We start from the raw sequence: 27,283 nt of genomic DNA, 5'->3' as shown, positions 1-27,283 counted from the left end.
CCAGAACGAGTAGAGCTCTGGAGTATGAGCCTTGCGGAGCCTGTGCTCTTTTCTGGGAGTGTTCGCTGGTCCAGGCTTCAGGATGCTTCTCAGAGATTTTTGGAGGGCAGGGGCCACATGTTTCATGGGTCTTTATCCGTGATGGTAGCTAAGGGAGGGCCTGGCACCTAACAGGTGATCTCTGCGTTGGAATTGGAAGGCTCTCTGCCAGTGAAAATCATTTTGTGTTCTACCTTAATCGTGCTCACTCTCAGGCTCTCAATTTCCATTTAAAAAATATTTCACATGGAACATGAAGATTTTCTTGGAATAGTCAATATCTGGATTGGAGCTTTCTTTGAAGAACATTCTGTTTTCTCATAGTCTCATAGACTTTAGAACTTTTTATTCCTGTCATTTACATTACAGAAAAAAAAACAAAAAAAGGAAGGAAAGTAAGGAAGTAAGCTTATTATAACAGCTTGTTGCAGGGAAAAGTGGGTGGAGGCCCCTCTTCCCTATCTTGTTAACATGAAAAGCCTTGAACTTGGGCTATAACATCACCAGTATAAAAGGTGGCATTGACTCAGCACAAGTAAAGAAGATTGGCTTTAATCAGAGCAAATAGACAAATTTGTAAATTTGTGTAAAAATCTACTTTGGAGTCTATTAAAATTTGGGACCCCACTATCCAGTTGACTGATAACAATGGTAACATTCATCAACTCCCAAGGACTCCCCAGTAGCCTTTCCAACTCTTTAAGAAGTTAAGTTCTTTTCACTCAGTCCAGGGATTCCTCTTAGAAAATTCCTGTTTGAACAGTTCTGGGGTAAGCCATTCCATTATCAGAGACCTCTGATTTGGGGGAAACTTATCGTCATAGTGAAAGGGCTGGATTCTGCCTTTATGTAATTCCACCCACTGGTCCTAGCTCAGCTTTAGAGCAGGGCAGTGCGGCTCCTCTGATCCCTTGTCAAGAAAGACCTTCTTTGAGACCAGCAGCAAAGATGCTCTGCAGCCTTCGTTGTGGAAGTCTGAGCACTGTTTTCTCCTGCAGGGGTCCCTCAGAAGGTTTGACTACTGGGATTGCCTTTGCCCTGAGATGGACTTGTCAGTGCCAGCAGAAAAGCAGAGTGCCCAGAACTGGACAGTGGCAGGTGCCCCATGCTCTGTGCTGGGGAGATGCTGCCTGCTGCCAGCAATTCCAGCACCAGCTGCTTAGCCAAAAATAAGTTCTCAGCTGCTAAGGCCTGATCTTTCCACTCTCCTTCTTCTGTAAGCTGAGAGTCCAGCGGTCTGCCAGCTGGAACCGGGAGGTTGGAGATTTGTTTCTATTCAGATGAAAGGAAAAACAGTACAAGGTTTTTCATTTCTTTTTTAACCTTATTATGTCAAGAGTTGTCTTGTTCTTAAGAGCAAAAAATATCACCATTGCTTCTGAATTTGCTTTTAAAATAGCATTAGGAGTGGTGGGGCTGCATTGAGGCTCTCCCAGCTTCCTGGCAGAAGCCCCTATCGAGAGAGGCAGATGCGGCTTCCACTTGAGTGGAGGGATGGCTCTGGGAAAAAGCCCGAGGACTGGGTTCGGCTCAGCAAATCTGCCAGCCTTTGGATTGATAAACTGCCTATTTGCACAGAGGACAGGAGCAGCTGCCTCAACCATGGAATTTTCCAAAGGCTGCAAAACTTTAAAGATAGAGCTTGAAGTTATTCATTCCTTTACTTAGCAAATATTTATCAGCACCTGCTGTGTGCCAGGTACTGTCCTGGGTGCACAGGTTAACAGAGGACAATCTGTATCCTCAGATCTGGCACTGCCTAGGAGGAGAAATGGACAAGAGAATAAATGAGCATGGTCTACTGTAATAAGTATCCATGGGTGATATGGTTTGGATGTTTGTCTCCTCCACAACTCATGTTGAAATGTAACCTCCAGTGTTGGAGGTGGGCCTGGTGCCACGTGTAGGATCAGAGGACAGATCCCTCCTGAATGACTTAGTGCCATCTCCTTGGTGATGAGTGAGTTGCCACTCAGTTCACATGAGGGTGTGGTGCCTCTTCGGTCTCTTTTGCTCCTGCTCTGGCTATGTGATGCGCCTGTTACTGCTTTGCCTTCAGCCAAAAGTAAAAACTCCCTGACGCCTCACCAGAAGCCAAGCAGATGCCGGCACCATGCTTATACAGCCAGCAGAACCACGAGCCAATTCAACCTCTTTTCTTTACAAATTATCCAGCCTCGGGTATGTATTTATAGCAACGCAAAAATGGCCTAACACAATAGGCTTCCCCGCAGTGCTACATAGGAGGGTGCAATGGACGGTGGTGGAGGTGGTTATGGGGGCAGCTGTAGCATTGATTATTACTGTTATTGCTGTCATTAATAAACCACAAGGATGTGCAGCACAGGTGAAAGACAGCAGCTGTGCTTCAGATGGGTGGTCTCAGGGGCAGTGTGGGACTTGTCACAAAGCAGGAGCTTTTGGAGCTACTTTGGAAGAATAAGATGGAGCATGGAAGTGAGGCCTTTCCCAACAAGGGACAGGTAATGTGGGAAGGCATGAGGGTTAAAATGAACATGAATTGTTTAGGGTCCAGCAGCCATTTCAGTGTCTCTAAAGCTGTGTGTGTGTGAGGGTGGGGGGGGAGGGTGATAGACCATTGTCCTAGAAATGGGGAATCTTTGAAAAGCTCTAAGCTGCAGAGACAGAGTCAGACTTGCATGTTATATGATCACTCTGGAAGAATTGTGGAGGCCAGGCTGGACTGGGATGGGACTGGGGCAGGGAGAGGGGCTAAGAGTGGGAAATGATGAGGGCCTGGGTTACAGTGGAGAGGGTGGAGGGGAGGAGACAAGAAAAAAGTAAATCAGAGAGAAGGTCAGGAGGACTCCATGGCCTATGACCTATTCAGGCTGTGTGTGTGTGTGTGTGTGTGTGTGTGTGTGTGTGTGTGTGTAGTGTGCAGTGTGTAGTGTATAGTGTATAGGGAAAGATACATGATGGATGAATGAGAGCTGGAGCTGGGAATATCAGCCTCTTCACTCCCCATGTGACTGCGGGGAGGAGAAGCAGGAGTGGGAACAAATGTGAGAAAGGACAGAGAGAGATGTTGTTCCATGCTGACTTGGGATGGTGCACCTGCTTTCTGGGGCTGCTGCCTGGAGGCTATAACCATCTGACTGAGAGATGTAGGGCATGGAGGCTGTTAGCCTCTCAGGGGAGTCCAGTTGCTGAGGTGGTGGCAGGAGGAGAAGGATAATGGGCAGTGTTAGACAGGCAGGCTGAACCCTAACATCTGTGGTCAGTTGATTTTTGACAAGAGTGCCAAGGCCATTCAGTGGGGAAAGGACAGACTTTTCTACAGATGGTGTTGGGACAAATGGATCTCCAGGTTTATGAGTGAATGTAACTGTAAAAGATTGAAGCTGGATCCTTACCTCACACCATCCACAGTGATTAACTCAAAATGGATCAAAGACCTAAACATAAGAGTTAAAATGATAAATCCATCTCAGGAAAACATAGAGGAAAATCTTCACTGGATTTGCAATGGATTTAATGCAGATCTGTGATGGAGTTGGTACCGGTGTCTTGGATATGACACCAAAAGCACAGATGACACAAGAAAAAAAGATTGGACTTCATCAAATTTAAAAACTTCTACACAGAGGACGCTATCAAGAAAATAAAAAAACAACCCACAGAGTCAGAGAAAATGTTAGCAAATCATACATCTGATAAGGGATTAATGTCCAGAAAATATTTTTAAAACCCATACCACTTAACAACCACAAAGAAAGTAACCCACTTGAAAAATGGGCAAGGGACTTGAATAGACATTTCTCCAAAGAAGAAATGCAAATACCCAATAAGCACATGAAAGGATCCTCAGAATCATTAGTCACTGAGACAATGCAAATCAAAACTACAGTGAGAAAGCACTTCAGACCATTAGGATGGCTATTATCAAAACAAAACAAAGCAAAAACAAAACAGAGAATAATAAGTGTTGGTGAGGATGTGGAGACATTGGAACCTTTGCACATTGCTGGTGGGAATAGTAAATGGTACAGCCACTGTGGAAACAGTTGGACAGTTCCTCAAGAAGTTAAACACAGAATTGCTCTATCCTGCAGTAATTCCACGCCTATGTATATATCCAGCAGAATGAAAGTAGGAACTCAAACCTGTATGCCCGTGTTCTTAGCAGCATTATTTACAATAGCCAAAAAGTGGAAGCAACTTAAGTGCCCATCACCAGATGAATGGATAAACAAAATGTGATTTATAGATACACAATGGACTACAGCCTGAAAAAGGAAGAAAATTCTGACACGTGCTACAAATGGGTGAACTTTGAGGACATCAAGCTAAATAAAATAAGCCAGTCACAAAAAGACAAATACTGTATGATTCCTCTTATATGAGGACCAAGAGTAGTCAAATTCATAGAGACAAAAAGTGGAATAGAGGTTCCCCAGGGCTGGAGAAAGGGGGAGTTACTGTCTACTGGGTATAGAATTTCTGTTTGGGATGATGACAATTTTTGAAAATGGATAATGGTGATGATTACACAACACTGTGAATGTGAATGTACTTAATGCATTTAATTGTACACTTACAATGCCTAAAATAGTAAATATTATGTTACATATAGTTTACCATCATAGAAAAAAGTGTAAAGGAAGGCAGGCAGACCCTAAGCATGGGGTTCCCGTAGCTCTCCTAGTGCATTTCGATCTTGAATGGTGCTGAGGGTTCCTGTCCACTCCCTGTGGGATTCCCATCACCCAGGCTGTGCCACGCGTTCATCCCCTCCCACCTCTAAACATTTGGCTGTGAAGGCATTGCTCCCAAACTGGACAGAAGCTCTCTGGGGGGCTGAGCCAACCCCTGGAGGGACCCCAGCCGCCTATTCCAGCTCCTGCCTGGGCAGGGGAAAGAGAACCATGACAGGCCTCTGATGCTGAGCGCCAAATGTGGTTCTTCCTCGACAGCCAGCAGCTGCTTTCTGACCTCGAAGTCTTTCCTCCACTTGCAGCTCCCACTCACCCACAGTTTTCCCCAGAGAGGGGAGCCCTGAGGCTGCATTTTGTGCATTATCATTCCAGTGACACAAGCATCCAGTGCCCCCATAGCCCAAGATGCCCACTGGAGGCAACTGGGAGCCCAGGCACTCCGTAGCACGCCTTTGCAACACTGGCTACTAGCTCGGGGAGAGGGATGGGGAGAAGTGAAGGAGTATCCACAGTGGAAAGAAACTCTGTCCCAACACAGAGGCAGTCACAGTAGCATTGGGAAATAACCTTTGCGTGGAAGGTTTAGTTGCAGATGGCCAAGCTCTTCTCAAAAGGATAGTGCAGGGATACTTTTGCATGGTATTTGCAGTTATTTGCTTTGCAATATGGAATCAGGAGATTTTCCAGCCTTGAGGTTTAAACACAAAATTGTATTTTGCCTGTACTGAACAGTCCCAACATGGGTGATGACCCTGATTCTCCTGCTATTTGGAGAAACATATAGCATGCCTACCATTGAACCTGTGGCCAAAGGAGTATCTGAAAACTGGAAGAGAAAACAGCTTCTAAGCAACCAGAAGTATGTAGCCAAGTTCCTGCACAAAAGCCAGGACGCTTGACACCTGTCCTGGCTCTGGATTTAGGTACTCACACATATGAAGCTTGAGATTCTTGTTTACCAGCCCCCACAAATTAGAAGCCACAGATTAAAATGTCCCAGGGCTGGCTTGGAGAAGGCCCTCCAAAGGTACCAGAGAAGCTTCCGGAAACTTGGCACCTGAGACTAAAGAAACAGCTTTCAGCAGAGTGGGAGGCAGATGGGAAGGCTTCAGAAGCAAGGTGCCTCCCTGAGTGATGTCCCAGGAGAAAAATGACATCAACCCAGCCAACGAGAAAAAGCCCTGTTGTGCTGTGTGGGAAGGCAGGTGCCAGGCCTCACACAGTTCCACATGCTCGTGCCATACTTGCTGGAAGCTGGGATATTGGGGTCCCGCTCCAGGGCCACAGGAAGGGAGGGGTTCATGGGTCCTGGATGGCTAGGCCCTGGCTGGGACTCAAGAGCCCGGGCGAAGGGATTGCCACTGGGGCTCTGGAGGTTCTCGCTGGGGAAGGTGGGCCACGGCACTCAAGAGGAAGGCAGGCCATCAGACGTCCCATGGGGAAAACATTCCCCAACAGTCTCCAGCCTGTGCCTCATATGTGCCTGTGGCCCACAGAGACTGGCTCATGGGTGCTTTGCACAACCGTGGGCTCTACTGAGGCCTTACAAAGTTGAAACTGGTTGTGATACACACGTGGGAAGATGTAGCAGCAATGCTGGTGGCTTCCAGACTCAGGCTGAGGCAGATGGGCGGGATGTGAGTCCTGGCTCTGCACGCCCGGGCTATGTGTCCCTGCTGAGTCGCCTCACCTCTTCAGGACCTAGGCTTCCCATCTGGTGCACAGGGATGAGACTGCACCGCTCGCAGAGGATTGTTTGAGGATTAAAGAAAATACAGTAATAAAATAGCCACGACCCATGAGCATTTAAGAGATGGCAACGACGTCATTAAAATGTGGGGGCGGGGGACTGTCACTCACTCTAGGAAAGATTTCTCATTACATGTCATTATATATCAACATAAAAGGCTTTTATTTTGTGTTGATGAAGTAAACTTCAGAAAGTGCTTCAAAGGATCCAGGGGGTGCCCTCCACATGCCCCAGTGCGTCACCTCGGCCCCTGGTCTACGTGGAGAGGACACCTCGTTCCCCCACAGTGCCGGGAAAGTGAGGTGGTGCTGCTCTCCCTCCACCAACAGCAAGGCAGGGACCTTCCCCAGGGGCATCTGGGCTCCTACCTCCAGGGAAGGGTCCCCCTGGAATCTTTCTTTTCCTGACAATACTAGATGCCTTTCTCCCCAGCCCCGTGACAAACGACAGTCAAGCTTGCTGCCAGGGAGGCAGGGAAGTGACAATCCCGTCACCCCTTCCCCCCACCCCCCGTGAGGAGGGGCAGGCGGGTGTGGGATCCATCACGCCCGCCCACGTGGATGGCTTCAAAGTGAACAGTTGGCATTCCTGCGGGGCGGCCCTCGCTCCTGCAATAGGCCATCCCGGGCGGCCGCTCCCTCCCTCACCTACGATCTGCTGTCAGCAGCTGCTTCTGACAGGTGCGCAGGCTCTCCATGGCAGATGGTGACCAAAATGGGCTTGCTGGCAGGCTGTGCCGCCGCGCCGCCCTCCCTCGCACACACTGATGTGTACACAAACACAGCCCAGCCCTCCGTGCCTTCTCATGGCACCTGCCTGGGGTTTCAGGGGCAGCCAGAGGGCTTATTCCAGAGTGGCAGGCCCACTTCCCTCAGGCCACCCACCTTGCTGAGACCCTTCCATTTTTGGCCTCTAGACTGTGGATCTGGCGTGTCCCGCTTCCCAAGCACGGCATCCTCCGCAGTCTCCTTGCTGGTGTGTGTGGTAAGCGGCACAGCTGTGCACCCACCACTCCCCATGATGGCTTTGGGCTTGGCCCGGACAGAGCCCACGAAGGCTGAGCTGCCTTAGGCCACAGTCACAGGCTCCAGATGCGGGGGGCTGGGCCACCCTGTGCTCCCTCCCGTCTGTTTCCCGGAGTGTGGTCTTGTGGATGTCAGACAGGAGAGACTCGTGGGCACTGCTCCGCTGTCCATGGGAGCCCAAGTGCACTGGAAGCCTGTTCTCTTCACAAAATAGCAAGACATGTCCACGCCACAGTGACCATGTGCCAGATCACAGAGCTCAGCCTCCCTCCGGGAGAGAGTGCCTCCCCTCTGTCAACCCTGTGCCTAAGTGGAAAGCTGCAGCTGCAGGATCAGGGCATTGCCAGGCCACCCAGCTCTGCCACCCAGCGCCCTGCCGGAGCACCCGCCCCTCCCTCCGTGTTTGGGCAGCTCATTCCAAACAACCACCCAGCCAAGGCAGCCAGATGAGGGGACATCTGGCGCGAGATGGTCGCCAAGTCATTGCTGTTCCATCATGGCAGAAGGAAGATGAGCTCTCTGCCAGATTCTTAGAGAGAGAGAGAGAGAATAAAATGTGAGTTCCATGCCCAGCATTTTTTTTTCTTCTTTTTACCCTGACACCTCAGCTGTCATTTTCCTTCCTCTGGAACTTGGACTACTAAGGACCCCATATCCATAACTATTTAGTGCAGACCTTTACCACTGGATGCTGATGAGAGCACCAGAGTGAGTGATGGGAGTGGCAGCAGAGAGGTAAGGTTTGGAGATGACCTTGGAGGGAGAATGCATACACACGCATGTGCTCACACACACAATCACACACACGCGTGTTCACACACCCCCACGTGCTCACACATAATATACATACATGCTCACACACCCCCACGTACTCACACACATAATCACACACCCCACGTACTCACACAATCACACACCCCCACGTACTCAGACATAATCTCACACATGCTTACCCCCACGTGCTCACATAATCACACATGCTCACACACCCATGTGCTCACACATGTAATCACACACATGCTCACACACGTGTTCACACACATCAATGTCCTCACACATATACACAGTATTCACACTTGTTCACTACCAACACGTACTCACATGTGCACACACACATGCTCACACATGCTCACACCCTTGTTACTCACATAATCACACACATGCTCACACACCCCATGTGCTCACACATATAAGTCACAGACCAGCGGCGCACACCCACGGTGCTCACACATGTAATCACAGCCACACATGCCACACATAACAGACACGTCTCGACACGTCCATGTACTCACACATATACTCATATAGTTTTCCAGCACATGTTCACATACATACCATCCAGTGCGCACACACATGCTCACATGTGCTCACACACACATGTGATGGATCACGAGGGAGAGAGGGGACTGAAATTGGCTATTCACCATGTGTCCTCCCGGGTAGGGCTAACTGCAGTGAGTGCACTTTCCGTGAGCTAATGGGGCCAGAACCCGTGAGTGGGAACTAAAGAGCTTATTTCCTGCTCTTTCCCAGTAAGGGGAGAAGCGTGAGTGACTCTCCCTGTATCCAACTCCCAGGCTGACACGCTTGTGTTGGGCAGTGGCAGGAGAGAGTGTGTGTTCACAGCAGTGGTCTCGCAGAAAGTCTAGTGTGGTGGGCTGAGGGAGGTCTCCTGTAGTCACGGCATCTTGTAGGCTGTGTGACCTTGGGCGAGTTCCTTAACCTCTCTGGACCTGTGTTCTTCATCTGGAAAATGAGACCATTAGCTTCTTGAAGAATGTGACCTTTCAGCTAACACTTCTACACGATGATAGTGTCACTTTCATTTTAGAGATAAGCAAATTCAAGTACAGAACGGGTAAGTGACTTGAGCAAGGTCATGCAGGAAAGTGGGGTGTCCTTGCAGGTAGTGAAAGCAAAGAAGGGGAGACGGGTGTGGGGGATGTTCACGAATAGGCAAGCTGGGAGTTACATCTGGGCTGCTGGTGCAGACAGGAATAGGGGCCACAGAATCCTGGGTGTATTGGAGGTGGAGGCATCTCCTTGGTGCTGGCCAGTCTGTTGCTGTCTTTTCCCTCCTGGCATAAATTAAATGGACAACCTGCTCTCAAACACAAAAGGTGGGTTTTCACAGATAGGCCACATCTCCCCTGCTCTGTGCTTGTTCCTCTGGTTTCTCTGAAGAGTACAGTTTTCCTTATCTCTGAAAAATCATGTTGTTTGGGCCACTTTCCAGGCCCCAGGAACCAAGATGAGGCCCGTGCTAGGATGGCCCTGAGTCTTGCCTTGTCAGACGTGATCTTTTCTTTTTCGAAGAAGGCCTCACTCTCTCAACCAGGCTAGAGTGCAGTGGCATGATCTCAGCTCCCTGTGACCTCAACCTTCTGGGCTCATGTAATCTTCCCATCTCAGTCTCCCAAATAGCTGAGGCCACAGATGTGTGTCACCACACTTGGCTAATTTTTTAATTTTTTTGTAGAGATGAGGTTCACTGTGTTACCCAGGCTGATCTTGAACTCTGGGACTCAAGTGATCTTCCTGCCTCGGCCTTCTGAAGTGCTGGGAGTATAGCCACAAGCCACCATGCCTGGCCTAGACTCTGTGACATTTTCTTTGTGTTCTTGCAAATGTGGTAAACAAGAACTGGCATCTCACAACCAGAGGTGGATGTGAAACGCCCACGTTCTCACCATCAGACTTTCATCAGCTCCCCTGGATCCTGGACAGGGTGAGGTAGATTTTAGGGTCATGACATGAGTCAGCAAGGGCAGGTGGAGGGTTGTGGCAGCAGTGCAGGCAAAGGTGGGTGATAGCTGAGCCTTGGAGGTGGCGATGAGGGTGGAGGTGGATTCGTGAACCATTCTGGATGAACTGTCAAGCTTTGCTTTACGGTTAGGACTTACTATGGACATTGGATGGGGAAAGTTGATGATGGCAATGAAATGTGTAGCCTGGAGGACAGGTAGCAAATGATGCTGTGTGCCAAGAGAGGGAACGGCGAAGACCAACTGCTTTGGGAAAGGAAGGCTAACGACTCCGGGTTTGCACAGGCTGTATTTGAATTTCTGGGGTGGGGTGGTGAGTAGCAGCATTCCATAGGCAAGAGAAGAGAAGATTCTGGATCCCAGGAAATGGTGGGGCACAGAGCAGGAGTTGTCGTTGGTCTAAACACCCCAGCACCTTGAGTATAATAGGATAGCTTACATTTTAATCAAAATTCTTGCTTGTTCTTTACATTTTTTATTGTGATGCCTATTCTATCTGGTAAGCACATTCTGAAACCTGATAAAGTATCAATTCTGAGAATTTCATTAGGGATCACATCAATCTTAGCTACGCTGGTGATACACAGAATCTTTGAGTGGGTTAATAGGATTGCAAAGAAGAACCAATAGGTATAAACTTCTTAGACTTTCGATTAAAAAATTGACAAGCTTCAACACCAAATTCTAATTTTGTTTCAAGGGTAATCACGAGACCAGGACCACTCGCAGGACAACTATGTCACCACAGACAGAACAGGCTCACTGGCTGGAAACACAGGCCGGGGAGAAAGGGTCGCATCCCTGGGACGCGATGTGCAAAATCAAGCTTCTCAGCTTCATTCATTAGCACCACTCTGACTTTACATCTGCATGGTGACATTTAAAGAGGAACACGGGCCGGGCGCGGTGGCTCATGCTTGTGATCCCAGCACTTTGGGAGGCTGAGACGGGCAGGTAACTTAAGCCCAGGAGTTTAAGACCAGCCTGGGCAATGTGGTGAAACCCTGTCTCTACCAAAAATTTTTAAAAAAGAAATTAGCCAGGCCTGGTGGCACATACCTGTAGCCCCAGCTACCCAAGAGGCTGAGGCAGAGGGATCGCTTGAACCCAGAATCAAGGCTGCAGTGAGCCGTGAGCATGTCATTACAATCCAGCCTGGGCGACAGAGCAACACCCTATTTCTAAATAAATAAGGAATAGAGGAATAGGTCATTAAAAAATCCAGGTTTTAATTTTTAAAATTTGTTTAAATGTGAGGGGCACAAGTGCAGTTCTGTTGCATGCATACATTGTGGAGTGGTGAAGTTTGAGCTTTTTATAGTGTTACCATACCCAAATAATGTACATTGTACCCATCAAGTAATTTCTCGTCCTTCACTCCACCACCCTCCCACCCTTCCGAGTCTCCAGTAACTATTATATTCTGAACATGCAGTATTTGACCTTCTGTGTCTGAGTTATTTAACTTAGGATAATGGCCTCCAGTTCTCTCCATGTTGCTGCAAAAGACATTATGTTCTTCTTTTTTATGGCTGAGTAGTATTCCATGGTACATTTACACCACACTTTCCTTTTCCAGTCTTCTGTTGATGGACACTTAGGTTGATTCCATAGCTTTGCTACAGTGACTAGTGCTGTAATACTCATCTGAGTGCAGGTGTCTTTTTCATGTAATGATTTCCTTTGGGCAGATGCCCAGCAGTGGGATTGCTGGATTGAATGGCAGTTCTATTTTTAGTTCCTTGAGAAATCTCCGTACTGTTTTCCATAGAGGTTATGCTCATTTACATTCCCACCGGCAGCGTGTAAGCATTCCCTTTTTTCTGCACCCCTACCAGCATCTGTTTTTTTTTTTTTTTTTTTTTTTTTGACTTTTTCATAATAGCCATTCTGACTGGTATAAGATGATATCTCATTGTGCCTTTGATTTGCATTTCTCTGATGACTAGTGACGATGAGCACTTTTTCATATGCTTGTGGGCCATTTGTTTTTAAATGAAGTTCATCTCTCCCCTCATGAGAAAGGAGATGATGTGAGGTCTCTTGTCACATGGGGACATGGAATTCTTTTTAGTTAAGATAGCAGCTTTGGTGAGTGGTTGAGAAGCATGGCTCCAGGGGCAGGCTGCCTGGGTTGAAATACTGCCTCTCCTCTCCTTTGCTAAGCACTCTTCTTACCAAATGCAGCAGATAATACTGTGTTCTTCGAGGGGACGTGATGAGGATAACGTCAGACAGCATGTGTAGAGCACGCAGGGCAGCGTGGCACAGGGTGAATGCGTAAGTGGCGTCAGCTCCTAGGCCCTCCCTGCCCACCTCAACATGCACGTGCTTGTCCTTGTCTCCCAGAAACACAGGACTTTCACTTGGGTCAGTTTAATAGACTCAATCAAGATATTTTTTCATAGAAGCTGGGCACAGCAGCCCGTGCCTTTAATGTCAATGCTTTGGAAGGCTGAGGTGGGAGGATCACTTAAGGCTAGGAGTTCGAGACCAGCCTGGGCAATATAGTGAGACCCTGTCTCTATGGAAAATAAAAAGAATTAGCCTGGCATGGGTGGCACATGCCTCTAGTCCCAGCTACTTGGGAGGCTGAGGCAGGAGGATCGCTGGAGCCCAAGAGTTTGAGGCAGCAGTGAGGTATCGTGGTGTCACTGCACTCCACCCTGGGTTACAGATACAGAGCAAGACCTTCTCTATTTTTTTAAAAAAGATATTTCTTCATAGAGTAAGTCAAAGGAAAAAGATGATCCTCCGAGGCCTGTGTCCAGGGTCTTCCCATAGTGGTGTCCCATGGTTCCATCCATTGCTGTGGGTTTGTGACATTGTGACATGGAGTATGCATGTGTGGCAGGGAAACTTGACCAGGAGCCACCAATACGTATGGAAAGTCTGGCCACAGGCTAGGTCTTCAAAGGACCAAATATCTGGGTGGCCTATGAAAAACCCAAGTCACTTGTTTAGGGGTGCTGGTGGAGGACAGGAAAGGGTGGAACAGGATGCAGGTGGCCAGGCCCTTGACGCTCCCACTTCTCTGGGCATAACCCCGCCACCTCATAATTCCCACAGTGTGACATTCCGTCATGTCGCAAAAATAACCAACACAGCTTTGAGCAGTGCTCCTGAAATAGAATCCATGTGATATATTATTTCAAATATATGATTTCATCTGTTCCTCAAAACAGCACTGAGAGGTAGATATCTTATCCCCTATCCCCCTTTTACAGAAGGGAAGGCCAAGCCTCAAGGTCAGCTCCTCAAGGTCATGCTGTTTGGCAGAACCAGGAGAAGAGCCCAGGCCCCTCCTGTCCCTAACCTCTAGGCAAACATGATCTCCTGGAGAACTCCTGGAGATATTCTAAGGAGTGTTTGATACTTAGAGATGCACAGTGCTGCTTTCAGTGTAGAGTGCCATTTTTGTAACTCCAGTTAACATGGATTTTTATTGTCTTAACTGGAAAGCATGCCAATTATATGCAAATTTGAATTGTATAATTAGCTTATGTTCTTGAGGGAGTTCCAGTTCTTCCACTGGTTCTGAGCCTGACGAAAAGGAAAATTATGCTTTGGCAAAGAACACCTATGGCCTATTTTGGATTCTCCTCCCCACACCCATTTTCCTTCCTCCCTCCCTCCTTCTCGTCCTTCCTTCCTCCTTTCAAAAAAATCCTGACTGTACTTCATTGCTAAGCAGCTTAAACAGCTCGAATGAGACCCCTCCATCTGACCTCCGCGCAGGTTTTACTTTTCCTCTTTGTTGTTCTCTCGGCAATTAGAAGAACCAAAGAGGCCAGAGTCCTCCGATGACGCCTGCTTGGAAGTTGAGATGCTGTTGCTGAAACTGCTAGAATGCCAGGCATGCTATCACCTGCAGCTTTGAGACGTCACGCTGACAGTATCACAGGAAAACAGCCTTTTGTGGGCCGTCCTCTATGTGTTCACACCATGTCGTTTTTAAGCTGTAGAGGAAACTGACAAAAGCTTCTTTTCTCTCTGTCTTGAGCTTCACCGCGTATTCTTAACCATGTGGAGCAGGGAGCTAACGCATCACAGCCAACTGTATCTGGAGTGCATTTGCTCATATAGCCCTTATTTTATTTTTTAGTCTTATTTTTAGTTTCCTTTGAATATAATAATAATAAAAAACCCAATCATTGAATTCTTAGCCTCAGCCAATATAGTGTGAGGTTAGACATATTGCAGCCCAAGGGAGAATTTCTGCTTGCAAGCTGGTCAGCCTCTTTGCAGCTGACAGATGTAACCTGCCCTAGGGCAAGAGAAAGTCTCAAGGGAGCTTTTCATTTCTTAATATTGAAATGAGCACAACTTGTATTGTCTTAATCAGTGAATTAAAAAAAATAAAGTTACTAAGTCTCATTTTTTAAACGTGGCATAAGAGGATTTTAAGAAATTGCAATTGCTTTTTAAGTTGCTATTGAAAGTCAGTTTTCTCTGTGTTCAGGCAGATTCTGCCAGGAACTCCAAACTAGGTAGTCATATTGCAGTTAAGCAAAACATACCCAGGGGTGGTGAACAGCCCTGTTCTGCGGACACCACCCCTGGGAAGGGAAAGGGTGTGTGTCGTCCACAGAGTGGTTTTACTTTGTCCTTGAACTTGATTTTCATCACGTTTCATAAACCCAGAATACAGGAGTACTCATTTAAAATTACAGCAGAAATCTTCTAATGCAAACTGCGTTCTTTCAGAATATATGATACTTTAGGCAAGGGCTGTATTAAGGAGCATTTTGTTCACTATTCATAAAGAAGGGATTCGTGAATGATGGTGAATGGACTTTATAGTCATAATGAAAATGTTTCCATTGTTAATCTGAACAAATAGATTTTATATGAAAAATCTGATGTATTGCAGCTAGTCATTCTTATGTATTTCTTAATTGAATCCAAATTTAAACCACATTTCTTTAAAAGTTCCTCACTTACAAGGGCCACAGGCTAGTCAATTCTGGTTCCCTGGTACTTTGTATAATACCCAAATAGGGACACAGTTAATGTGTCCCAAACCAAACTGAAAAAGCTGCTTTCAGAGCTACATGGATACGAATGTGAATCTACATTCAGAGATATTATATGTAATATAAACTCTCGAACATGATGTTCCAGGTGTAGAACGAAGATGCTCAGGGGGAGCATCCCAGAATCTCGGGAGAGGGGTTATGCATTTGAAGCCAAAGCATAACTTTGGAATATTTAGAGAACCCTCAGAATTCAACAATACAAGCAAATCAACTGATTAACAAATGGACACGAGATTCGAACAGACACTTACCAAAGAAGTCCCTTCACCTACAGGATGCCTTTGTATACAGAAGGCAAATAGGAACATTAAAAGGTGCCCAACATCATTAGTCATGAGCGAAATGCAGATGAAAGCCACATTGAGATGCTACTCTACACCAGTTAGAATGACCACATCAAAAACTCATGACAATACAAAGTGCTGGGGATGACACAGAGCAATGGGAACTCTCACGCACTGTAGGGGACTGAGGTGGAGAGCGCAAAGTGGTGTGATTAGTTTGGAAAACCACTGGAGATTTCCCGTCAAGTTTAGTATACTTTTACCTCCTGGGACCCAGCAATCCCACTCCAAGATTTTTACCTAAGAGAAATAAGACCACACAAAAACCCACCCCCAAACGTTTACAGCAGCTTTGTTCATAATAGCCAGAAACTGGAAACAACCCAAGTGGCCTTCAGTTGGGCAACGGAAAGCTCGTTGAGAAATGCATATGCCCCGGAAGGCTGTGATCTCACCTGTGGCTGCCATGAGGCCCCGTGCAGGTGTTTCACGTGTCCGTGTGAGGAGATGTTTAGCGTGTCCGTGTGAAGAGATCACCGAACAGGCTTTGTGTGAGCAACGTGGCTGTTTATTTCACCTGGATGCAGGCAGGTTGAGTCCGAGTGGTGGATTATCATTAGTTCTGATAGGTCTTGGGATAGACGGTGGAGTTAAGAGCAGTGTTTTGGGGTCAGGGGGTGGATCTCACAAAGTACATTCTCAAGGGTGGGGAGAATTATAAAGAACTTTCTTAAGGGTGGGGGAGATGACAAAGTACATTGACGAGTTAGGGTGGGGCAGAAACAAATCACCATGGTGGAATGGCATCAGTTAAGGCCGTTTTCACTTCTGTGGATCCTCAGTTGCTTCAGGATGTGTACGTCCAGGTCACTGGGGATATGATGGCTTAGCTTGGGCTCAGAGGCCCGACAAAGAGACAAAGAGAAGGCCGAGTGGAGAACCGTGGGGGTCTTGAAGGTTCCTGTGCTCCAGCACACACAGCCGTCAGCAAAGGTAGGAGTCTGGTGCTTCCAGGCCTGTAAGGAACTGGGTACCTAATCCTTGGGTGATAATTTGCTAACCAAGCTGCGACCTCAATGGCCACACCTGAAGGAGAATGCAGACTTTACAGACTTTACAGAGTTAGTCCAAGAAAGTCACTGAACAACGGAACAGCAGCAGCAGCAGCAACACCACATTGTGGGGCAGGGACATCTGATTTCCAGAGTTGCCACATTATTTAAAATGTCCGGTTTTCAAGAAAAAAGTATGCAACAAAGAAACATGATGGTATCCATTACTAGACTTTAAATCCACTGTTATAAATGTGCAGCAGGAACTAAAGGAAACTGAGACAATTGAAGGAAAATGTTAGAGTAATGCCTCAACAAATAAAGAATATCAGGAAGGAGACAGATATTTAAAAAAAAAAAAGAACCAAGTAGAAATTCAAAGATACAATAACTTTTAAAACATCACCAGAAGGGCTGAGTTGGCAGAAGAAAGAATGAAAGTGGAAGATAAGTCAATTGATATTATCCAGTCTGAGGAGCAGAATTTAAAATGGGGAAAAAACGGCGATGGTTGCATAACTTTGAACATATTTTAAAAACCACTGAATTGTAAGGTTTGAAAGGATAGACCAGGCACAGTGACTTAACACCTGGGATCATAGTGTTTTGGGAGGCTGAGGCAGGAGGATTGTTTGAGCCCAGGAGTTTGAGACAAACCCAGGCAACATAGCGAGACCCCATCTCTGCAAAAAATAGAATAAAAAAACTAGCCGGGTGTGGTGGTGTGCTCCTGTAGTCCCAGCTACTTGTGAGGTTGAGACGAGAGAATCGCTTGAGCCTAGGAATTTGAGGCTGCAATGAGCCGTGATTGTGCCACTGCACTCCAGCCTGGGTGGCAGAACTGTCACTGAAAAAAAAATGAATCTTATGTGAACTACCTCTCAATATAAAATGATTATCTAAGGGGTGGGGACGGGGTAAGAACACAGTTTGGAAAGGGCTCTGGAAGACAGCCCCGAGAGAGACGTGTAACTGAGCAGGAGGCATCCTGCTGACTTAGCTTTCTCATTTGACAGCGGAAGAAACTGAGGCCCAGATGAGGGAAACAAACTTCCCAATGCTTCTCATGTAACAGACACAAATGCCTCCAACCATTCTGCAGTCGGTGTGACTGACCGTCTCAGTTTGCCACAACTTCCCTAGTGTTAGCACTGAAAGTTCTGCATCCTGAGAAACCCCCAGCCCCTGCGGCCAAGACACTTGGCCACTCTGTCAACAATTTTGCAGTGAGACCATTCTTTCCAGCGGCTCTGAATTGCTGTGATTCTTCTGTGAATGAGAAACGATGGTATTCAGAGGAGTCCCACTGCCCACTGAATTCAGTGCTCTAAACTTAAGCATCTGGTGTGATGCCTGAAGTTCTTTTCTATTCAGCCTTTTGGAATGAAGTCTCTTCCCTTTTAAGAAAATCTGCATTTCATCCCCAAGGTGAAACCCGCTGTCCTTGGCTTTCCCTGAAAAATGAAAAGTGGTTTTCTTTGTGTACTAAATGCTAAGCATATAACAAAAACAGAAGTTGTAGTTAATTGATTGCAGATATGAAAAAGCAGATTATAACCCCTCAGAGATCTATACAAAGACAGGGACAGAGAGAGAGAGAAGATCCATGTCTTCTGAAACTGAAAGCTATGAAAAGAAAACTCATAGAGAAAAGTCATTTGACTTATTTTTCAAAACCAGCAGACCTCAAAGGAAAGCCCAGATCAAGAGGAACCAGCAGTCCTTGAATGCATGATGGGTGGAAACCATCCTGCAGGTGGAGGGTGCACTGTCCGAGTCAGAGCAAATGGGTGGTAGCACATTTCAACTACAGGACCCTGAGTTTCATGCTCTGGCCCCAGGAGGGGGCAGCTTAGCCCTGCTGCTTTTCAGGCCAGGGCTGCAACCAACCCTGCCCAGCCTGGTGTGTCCCCACCATTCAAGACATGCAGGAGAGAAGGAAGGACCCATTCCCCTTGCATCTGGGAAATTGTGCTTGGAATCTGTGAGGTGTGGGCAGGTGAAGGATGATAGGGAAGCAATGGGAAAACACATGATGGCCACCCACTTCCTCTGGGTTCCCGCTTGAGCTCTGTCAGCCTTACAGACCTCGCTGCATGCAAGCAGGTGAGCCTCAGAGGCACCTGCTGTCTTTGCCTGAGTTCAGGTGGTTCCTTCAGTCTCCTGAAGTGGCCCCTTGTACCACTGTGATTGCAGGCCGTGGAAGATCAGAGGGTGTGCAGCTGGGTCTCCAGAGACAAGTGTGCAGAAATAGGCCATAGCTTGATGCCTCCAGCAGCCTCTCCATCCACCTCTGCTTCCATCTTTTCCTGTGGTTGAGCCCCAGGGTCCCGTCTGCTGGGTCCCCCTCGCCCTGGCCTAGCCCACCTTTCCAGTTTATCCTTGATTTCACCTGGCTTGCTCTCCCTGCACTCTCCTCTGGACCTGTCAGCACCCTCACATACACCTCATTACCCACCCCCGACCTCCATGCATTTGGTCACGGAGTTTCCTCTGCTTGCATCAGGCCCTTCACACCCCACTCCTGCCTGCTGTCAAATTCCCAGTTCAGCGCCTACCTCCTCCTGCATTTTCCCAGCAGGATTAACCTTTCCTTCCTCCATGCCCTCAAAGCACTGTTTGCGCCTCCATTTCCGCACATCCCCTCTGCCTCGTGTGGTGGATTTTCACTAGCCTGTGCGTCCTCTCTCCTCCAAGGGAATTCTGACCCTCGGGGGAGCAGCAGTCCTCATCACTCCCTGGGGTGTGGCTGCAGGCGTGAGGGAACTTCTCCTGCCTGAGCCTGCTTCCCCAGCACCTGGTACGGCACCTGCTCGTGCTGGGCACTGCAGACACGTTGTGGGAATTGCCTGTACACTCTTCTGAGAGCCCATCAAGGGCAAGGCTTGTCCTGTTCATCCCTGTGTTCCTCGTGGCTAGCCTAGTCCTGGACACACAGCCAGTGCACAATAACAATTGTCAAGATTCATTCATGAAGTGAAGTTGGAGAGTTTAAAAGCTTGTTCACAGAGAAATCTGCTCGCTTCTGCCGAACTGTGCTAACTTCCCAGCCCTTCGGTATCACACCCCATGCCTGGGAAAGCCCGGGAAAACCAATGCGTGAAATAAAAGGTTCCGTCGGGCAGTGCTGCTCCAGTGTCCTAATGTGAGGGCCCAGGGTGATGGAACCATCACTGGCTGGAACATGGCTGGTCGCTGTGGCAAAAGGGACAAGTAGGGACGCTTCTGCTAGTGCTTTATAGCTTCTGCCTGGAGACCACCCATGTGACTTTCACTCGCAGCTCACTGGCCAAAGCAAGTCCCATGGGCGACCTGACTCCCAAAGGAGGGTGAGGGAGTTGGAGACCACTCGTGCAGTTGGCCACACTTGCCTGCAAGAGCAGAGCTGCTTATACTCTAACCTCGCATGGAATTCAGCAGGTCTGGGGAAGAGCCCAGACTTTGCATTTCTTGCAAACTGCAGGCTGTCTGAGGAGCAAGCGCAGAGCTGTGGAGCCAACAAGCTGAAACAAACATTCCTTCCTCTCCTTCTGCATCCTCCCCTCCTCTGCAGAGACACAGCTCAGCTTGCAGCTCTGTCGTTCTACATTGCAACACAAGAGAAATATCCTTGGCAATCTGAAGACACTGATTTACCTCAAGGGTGCAGAGGACACAGAGGAATAGATAATGAAAGCCATTAGCTGTGTGACAAACTCGCAGAGTATGGGAAAGGACGGAGCACAGGAGCACTGCAGCTGTGCTAAGAAGCCCCATCGGTCCAGCTAGAGGCCGTGCATTTGCATAAGCAGGTCTCTTAATGGACCAGGTTAGATCTAATTGTGTCACCTCTTTCTCTCCTTTCCCTCCCAATGAGTTCACAAAGCTGGGAGGGTCAGTGAGCTCTGATGGGGGCTTGTAAAGGCTTCAGCCCCTTTGAATGGCTTCTTGTCATTGTCACACTGTGGTGGCCTGGGTTTGTCCTCCTTGCGTGTGCCAGCAGTGATTGATGACTCACGGGGACAATTCCATTGTCCCAGAGCCTGGAGCTCCTGTTGCTCCGGGGTCCTCTTTGGTGTTGAAGAGAAGCACTCACCCCCTTCTCAGAAGACACACACACGCACACACTCCATACAGGCTTAGTAAGCCCAGCCAGTCAGTGCCCAGTCAGCTGTCCCCCTTCCTTGTGGCTGAACCGCAGGGAGTGGGGGTGCTTCTGCTCTGCACCACTGAGCCAGAGATGCAGGAGCCTCTGCCCAGCTCAGAATAGATGATGTTTTCTTATTAGTGGTTTCATTTAAAAGCCATGCCAGTCATTTCACATTTTTTTCCAGAAGTTTTGATTGACAGCTATCTGGTCAACCTATGTTCCCTATGGACTAAAATAGCTGACTGGGGCATTGTCTGGGCGTATTAAAGCGGCATGGGTGTGTGTGTGTGTACACGCATGTGTGCACACGCAGGACAGAAGCATAGCATGGAATTTCATGGAGTGGATGTAGAAGGAATTGAAGTGGTCTCGGTGCAGAAGGTGAGGGTAGGAACCAAGTGAAGTGCCTGGTACAGGCGTCCTGCTGCCACTAGAGGGCGGAGTGAGTCTAGAATCCACATGCCCGCATCCCACCTGCGAGTTTTCCCCTAAAGCAGCTCAGCTGGCTCCCAGACAGCAGCTTCAGGTTGACCTCTTAGAAGTCCGACCCTCATTTCCGATGGACTCAGAGTCATAAATTAGATTTCTGTTCTAGGAAACTAATTTCATACCACTACAATACTTTAAAAAGTGATCACAAAATGTGTGCACAAACACAGGGGTGCACATGTGCATTTTACAAATAATTACATGAAAACCTAACACTTAAAGCTAAATTCCTTTGGTGGGTGTAGGGGATGTTGATTGCTTGGATCAGACATCATGAGGCTTGCGGTCTGATGAGGTATGAACTGCAAGTACCGTCTTTCTTTCCTGTGACTTTCCCTTTAGCAAGCACAGCCATTCCTCCTTGCCACAAGGGCCTTCAAACTGTGATGGAAATGAGGGTCATCTGTCTTGGAAATAGGCACCGCTGAGTGGATCTGCCTGCCCATTTCCGGAGCCCTGTGCATGGCGACTGCTGGGGGATGGGCAGTTGCAGTGGTGACTTTGGGTTGGCAGCTCCGTCCACAGGATCTAATCATGGTTGGATAGACCCCAGAGGGCCATAGAATCCTTTGAAATTGTGAGCAAATATTTGATTGTGAGTTTTTTTGGGTAGAGCGTCCAAAGCTTTCACTGGAGTCTCAAAGGAATCCATGGTCCCCAAGAGACACTGTTCACATTCAGGTTCCTTTCTAGTGATACTTTTTCTAAAAAGTGTCTATAGGTCAGTTTTTCTAAGTCCTTCTAAGGACTTCTAGAGATAGTAGTGATAGTTGTACGACAAGGTGAATGTATTTAGCTGTACACTTACAAATGGCTAAGATGGTACATTTTATGTTGTGTATTTTACCACACACACACACACACACACACACACACACACACACACACACAAACACCAAAAAGGAGACTCACTTGAGCCTGAGAGGTCGAAGCTGCAGTGAGCCATGATGACGCGACTGCACTCCAGCCTGGATGACAGAGTGAGACCCTGTCTCCAAAAACAAAACAAAAACATGGTGTCCCTAGGTCAGTCCTCCTAAGGGGGGGGTGAATGCATACACACGGCATCCTCGTGTGCACAAACACAGGGGTGCGCATGCAGGCCCCTCCCTCCCACGCATGTGCCCACAGTTGCACAGGCATCAGCATCTCTAGAGCCAGCCCCCTCCAGTCCCTCCTGGCCCCGCTCTGTGGAATTCCTATACAAGGTCCTTGTGGATTTGTATCATCCCTTTGCACCTCTCACGTGTCTCAGGACAGAATACTCAGCATCCCAGGGGCTTCCTTACCCCACAGCCCCAAATTCCGGGGACAGCATGGATGTGGGAGGGGGCATGGAATCCAGACCTGGATTCTTGTCCCAGACCCACTACTCACCCTTGTGGATTTGAGCAAGGCCTGTGAATTTGAATAAGGTCCCTAACTGCTTTGGGTTTCCTTGGGTAAAGTAGAATAACGGCCCACCCTGCAGAATGACTCGTCTGATGACATGAGACAGGGAAAGGGAGGCACCCTGCAATCTGCCTCTGCCCCATTAAAGGGGCCCTGCAAACTACTCCTGACATTCATTAGAAAATTGACACAGAACTGGGTGCTTAAAATGCAAATGCTGCTTTCCTGGCACTCTGAGTATGTCTCCTGTCATCTCTTGGAATCGGGAAGTTACTTGGGAAGTTGGTGGCACTTGGTATTTAGAGGGTATATCTCCGTTTGGGTGGAGGGCAGGCAGGCAAGTCTAGCTCTCTTGCTATCAGGTGACCTGGGACAGCTCTCTGTTAGCTTTCTGTCTTGATAATGGCATCACGGCCACTGGGATCAGTTGGGTGGGGCAAGAGAAAGAATGGCCAAGCCACACACTTGGGGCAAGTCCTTCTGCTGTCACGTTCCTTTTGCAGTTCTCTAGAGGAGTGCAGGGTCAGCGCCGGAGGCTGCTGATATAACAGGCTGGAGCATAACGAGGTGTCTGTTGTCGGTGTGCTTGTCATGTTCCAAGATGTGTATTATTTGACAGCTAAAGAAACAATGAAAAGCAACAAAATATGGCATGTACATATGGTGGAATAGTATGCAGCCTTGAAAAAGAAAGGGCATTCTGACGCATGCCACCTCCTGGAGGAAGCTCGAAGACATTAAGTGAAATACACCAGTCACAAAAAGACATACTGTGGGATTCCACATATATGAGGGAGCTAGAGGAGTCAAATTCAGAGAGACAGAAAGCAGAATGGGGGCTGCCCAGGGCTGGGGAGTAGGGGAACAGGGAGGTTTTATGCAGAGTTTCAGTTCAGAAAGATGAAAAAGTTCTAACGATAGTTGTGCAACAATGTGAATATACTTAACACAACTGTACACTTAAAAATGGCTAAGATAGTACATTTTATGTGTATTTTACCACAACTTAAAAAAAAAAAAATCACTTGAGCCTGAGAGGTCAAAGCTACACTGAGCCATGATCACGCCACTGCACTCCAGCCTGGGTGACAGAGTGAGATCCCGTCTCCAAAAACAAAACCACAGAACCACCACCAAAAACCAAAGAGATGGCCTGTGAAATAAACATCACATGTTTTGAGTCCCAGGGACATGAGCTGGATAGGGAGAGTCTGACTCACATTCGGGCTGATCCATGTCTAGAGCTCCTTTGGATATTTTATAAACTATTAGGCTCCTGGGGCAGGGCGGCATTCTTGTCTAGCCACGTGTGGGAGGAGTCCAGAGCCAGGGTTCAGGGCTGGCCTCGGCTGCTGACCGGTGGCCATGGACATGCCTCCCCGCTCCCCAGGCTTCCCTGTCCTCAGCTGAAAAACAGGAATAAGAACCCTCCGTTTTAGTCAATGGAAGGCTCATGTGAATAGAGAGTGGAGGCCCTTCGGAAACACTGTGGTTCTGGATAAACACAAGGTCTTGGTCTCCATTCTGGGCTCTGGATCTCAATGCCTTTCTAACCTTGCCCACTGGTGCCCACTGCCTCCTGTGCTGCCAGGAGCCATCCTGCATTTCCCAGGGTGGTATGAGAGCGTGTCACCTCTGTGCAATAGGCTGAGACACTCGGGCGCTTGGAGAATCTCAGTGATCCTAATCATAAGCTTATTAGCAGGCTGCAGTCAGCGGAGTGATCACATGTTCATTACATTTATTACAAGAAAGGCTGTTTACCGGCCGCCTTAGAAGGACGGATGGGACCTGCTCTGCCCGGCTGGCAGGCCTTCTGTAGGGAGTGACCCGGCTGCTGCTTGTGCATCTGTGGTGTTCCTATGAGTCACTGGAGCTGGAGACTGAGCGGAGGTGGATGAGGCCAAGGGGATGGGGGGCTCCATCACAACCTATGGACGCCCACCCGCCTTCCTGCCCCAGAGATCTGCTCAGCTGTAGAAGTAGGGGCTCTGTGGGGCAATGTGGATAGGGGCTACTTAAGGAGGGCAGGATGGGCAGGCTAGCTTTCACCCCTGGGTGGGGATTTTTGGGAAATGGAGCCAGCACTCTGCAGTTGTTAAAACATACCAGGCAGACTGAGTGTAGTGGCTCATACCTGTAATACCAGCACTTTGGGAGGCCAAGATGAGAGGATCGCTTGAGGCCAGGAATTTGAGAGCAGCCTGGACAACATACAGTGAGACACTGTCTCTACAAAAAAAAATTAAAGTGAGCCAGACATGGTGGTGTACACACCTGTAGTCCCAGCTTTTCTGGAGGGGCTGAGGTAGAAGGATCGCTTGAGCCTAGAAGGTAGGACCTGCCATCAACCATGATTGTGCCAGTGTACTCTAGCCTGGGTGACAGAGCAAGACCCTGTCTCAACAACAGAAAAGCCAGGCAGAGCATGGTGCACTTTCTGTGCCCTCTCTGGGTTCCTCGTCCCAGCACAGTGAACTAGGTAAGGGCCCATTGCACAGGCAGAAAGCTGAGTCCAAGGAGAAAATGACGACAGAAGGCAGGCACAGGAGGCTTCCTGGGGCCATTGAGGAAGAGTCTGTGAGAAAAGCACAAATGACCAATTCTGTTAGGTGACCTTCTGGAAATTCCCTGGGACAGGTGTCGCCCCACGTGTGTTACTGTGTGCAATCCTGCTGACCTCCTCCTAAAAGGTCAGCAAGACAGAAAAGGAAAAAAAAAAAGCCACAAGCAAAAGTCAAGATACTTGGAGTCAGTAAGAGAAAAACTGGGGGGAGCTAGGCTCAGGTCATTCCTGCCCTGAAGTGGAACATAGAAGGGGCATGTGGGACTGGCTCTTGGTGTAGCCCTGGGGGTACCTGGCCCCACAGGCTGGAGTAGGGAGTTGGGCCGGGGCTACCCTGGGCAGAGGCAGGCGCTGGGGTTGAGCAGCAAGAGCACCTCTTTCTAGGCTTTTGAGCCAATCTAGGCAGTTATTTCAACCAGGCAAGTCTGTCATGACCTGAACTCATTCTCCATCCCCAAAAGTGGCTCCGTAGGGCCTGGAGGATGAGCACAGTCCTCTGAGGGCACCTGGGTCCTGAGGCCGGAGCACCACTGCCCTGCCTCCCTCCATCCAACACAGTCCTTCTGGTGACACCCCACTGTCACGGGTGCAGCCTCCTTACTGGAAGGCGCCTAAAGATTCGGTAGGTGATGTGAACAGTTGTGTCTGCAGTCACGAATGGTCCACCGTTTTTATGGGTCCTCCCTGTGGATGGTGGGAGAGGGGTGAGGCCATCAGGCTGCGTATTATGTGGGTCCCTACCCTCTTCCTCCTCTCCAGCTCTCCTCTCCTTCCTGCTCCTGAGGGCCAATGAGAGGGAGTAAAACCAAGATGAAGATCTAAGGCCTTCCATCTGCTCCAGTTCATTAAGGAAAAGTAGATGACCACAAGCACTGGTGTGTCAGCCATGATCAGTAACACGCTACCTAGAAACCCCTGTCCCAGCACTGACTGGGACACCTGGTGTGTGGCGATACTGCAGGAAGAGGGCTCGGGAGACTGGCGTGCACCCACGCTGACACCTGCATAGCTTGGCCCCGGGGCCAGGTTGACCAGTGGACTTGCAGGGGGCCCAGAGGGACCATCTGTAACCCAGAGATGACAGCCTTCATCCCCCACCTCCCCGTGCTCCTGCACCACCCCACTCTCCCGGCAGAAGAGCAAATGGGCTTTTTCAGGATGACACAGATGACAGGGTGGCATCCTTCTGTGCTCCTCCCTGCAAGGACACAGTGCCACAGTGCCACCATCTAAAGACTGAACCCACCCATGGAACTGGCCAGGGCTCTGGGACATGGGAAGTGGCTGCCTGAGCTCCGTAGTCCCCTTCTCCCGCCCAGCGTTCCTTCCCAGGCCCCAGAGGAGATGCTTGGGCTTGAGGTAGCAACAGGGACCCAGGTGGAATCCAGAAGTCGAGAGAATCTCTGAGAGATCCCTAGAATCCATAGTTCATTTTCTCATTCATTCATTCATTCATTCATTGCACACGGTGCAAGAAGCCCGGAGATCAGGGAGAGACACAGACAGTCCTGGGGAGTGGAAGTGGCTTGGAGAACAGAAGGGCTGTTGTCATGCAGCTGTCATCAGCGCTGTCTGGCATTGCGATGCCAGGAGAACATAGCATGTGGGGCAGCTTCTGCCTTCAAGAATCGGGCAGTTTTCACAGAGGTGGGGACATTTGGTCTGGGTCCTGAGAGATGGGTAGGAGTTCCTGCGATGGGAAAGAGGAAAGGACATTCCATGGAGATCAAGTGCAAGGGAATGGAACATTCAGGAAATAGGTAAATATCAACAACACCAAAGAAAATAGTGCCCAGAGGGTAAAGGAAAGGCTGAAAAGGTAGAATATGGTGAGGGAGACGATGTGAGGGGTGAATCAGGGAGAAGGGCCTGGGGTGGAGCGGGAATGGGGAGAAGGCCCAGGGTGGAGTGGGACCGGGAGAAGGATTTGGGATGGAATGGGATGGGGGAGAAGGCCCAGGGTGGAGTGGGACCGGGAGAAGGACTCGGGATGGAACGGGATGGGGGAGAAGGGCCGGGGTGGAGTGGGACCGGGAGAAGGACTTGGGATGGAACGGGATGGGGGAGAAGGCNC

The 27,283-nt window shown here is 48.7% G+C and overlaps 1 protein-coding gene across 5 annotated transcripts in view; it reads left to right on the top strand.

Annotated features, from left to right (window-relative positions):
- The window catches only part of MSRA (methionine sulfoxide reductase A), a 368,732-nt gene that overhangs the window by 336,834 nt on the left and 4,615 nt on the right, over positions 1–27,283 (top strand). The gene's annotated exons all lie outside the window — the stretch shown is intronic.

Source organism: Rhinopithecus bieti, unplaced genomic scaffold (genome assembly GCF_001698545.2).
Source record: "Rhinopithecus bieti isolate Rb0 unplaced genomic scaffold, ASM169854v2 scaffold_13857, whole genome shotgun sequence".
Lineage (NCBI taxonomy): Eukaryota > Metazoa > Chordata > Mammalia > Primates > Cercopithecidae > Rhinopithecus > Rhinopithecus bieti.
The sequence above is the reverse complement of the archived record's forward strand: the minus strand, read 5'-3'. Positions and strand labels throughout refer to the sequence as shown.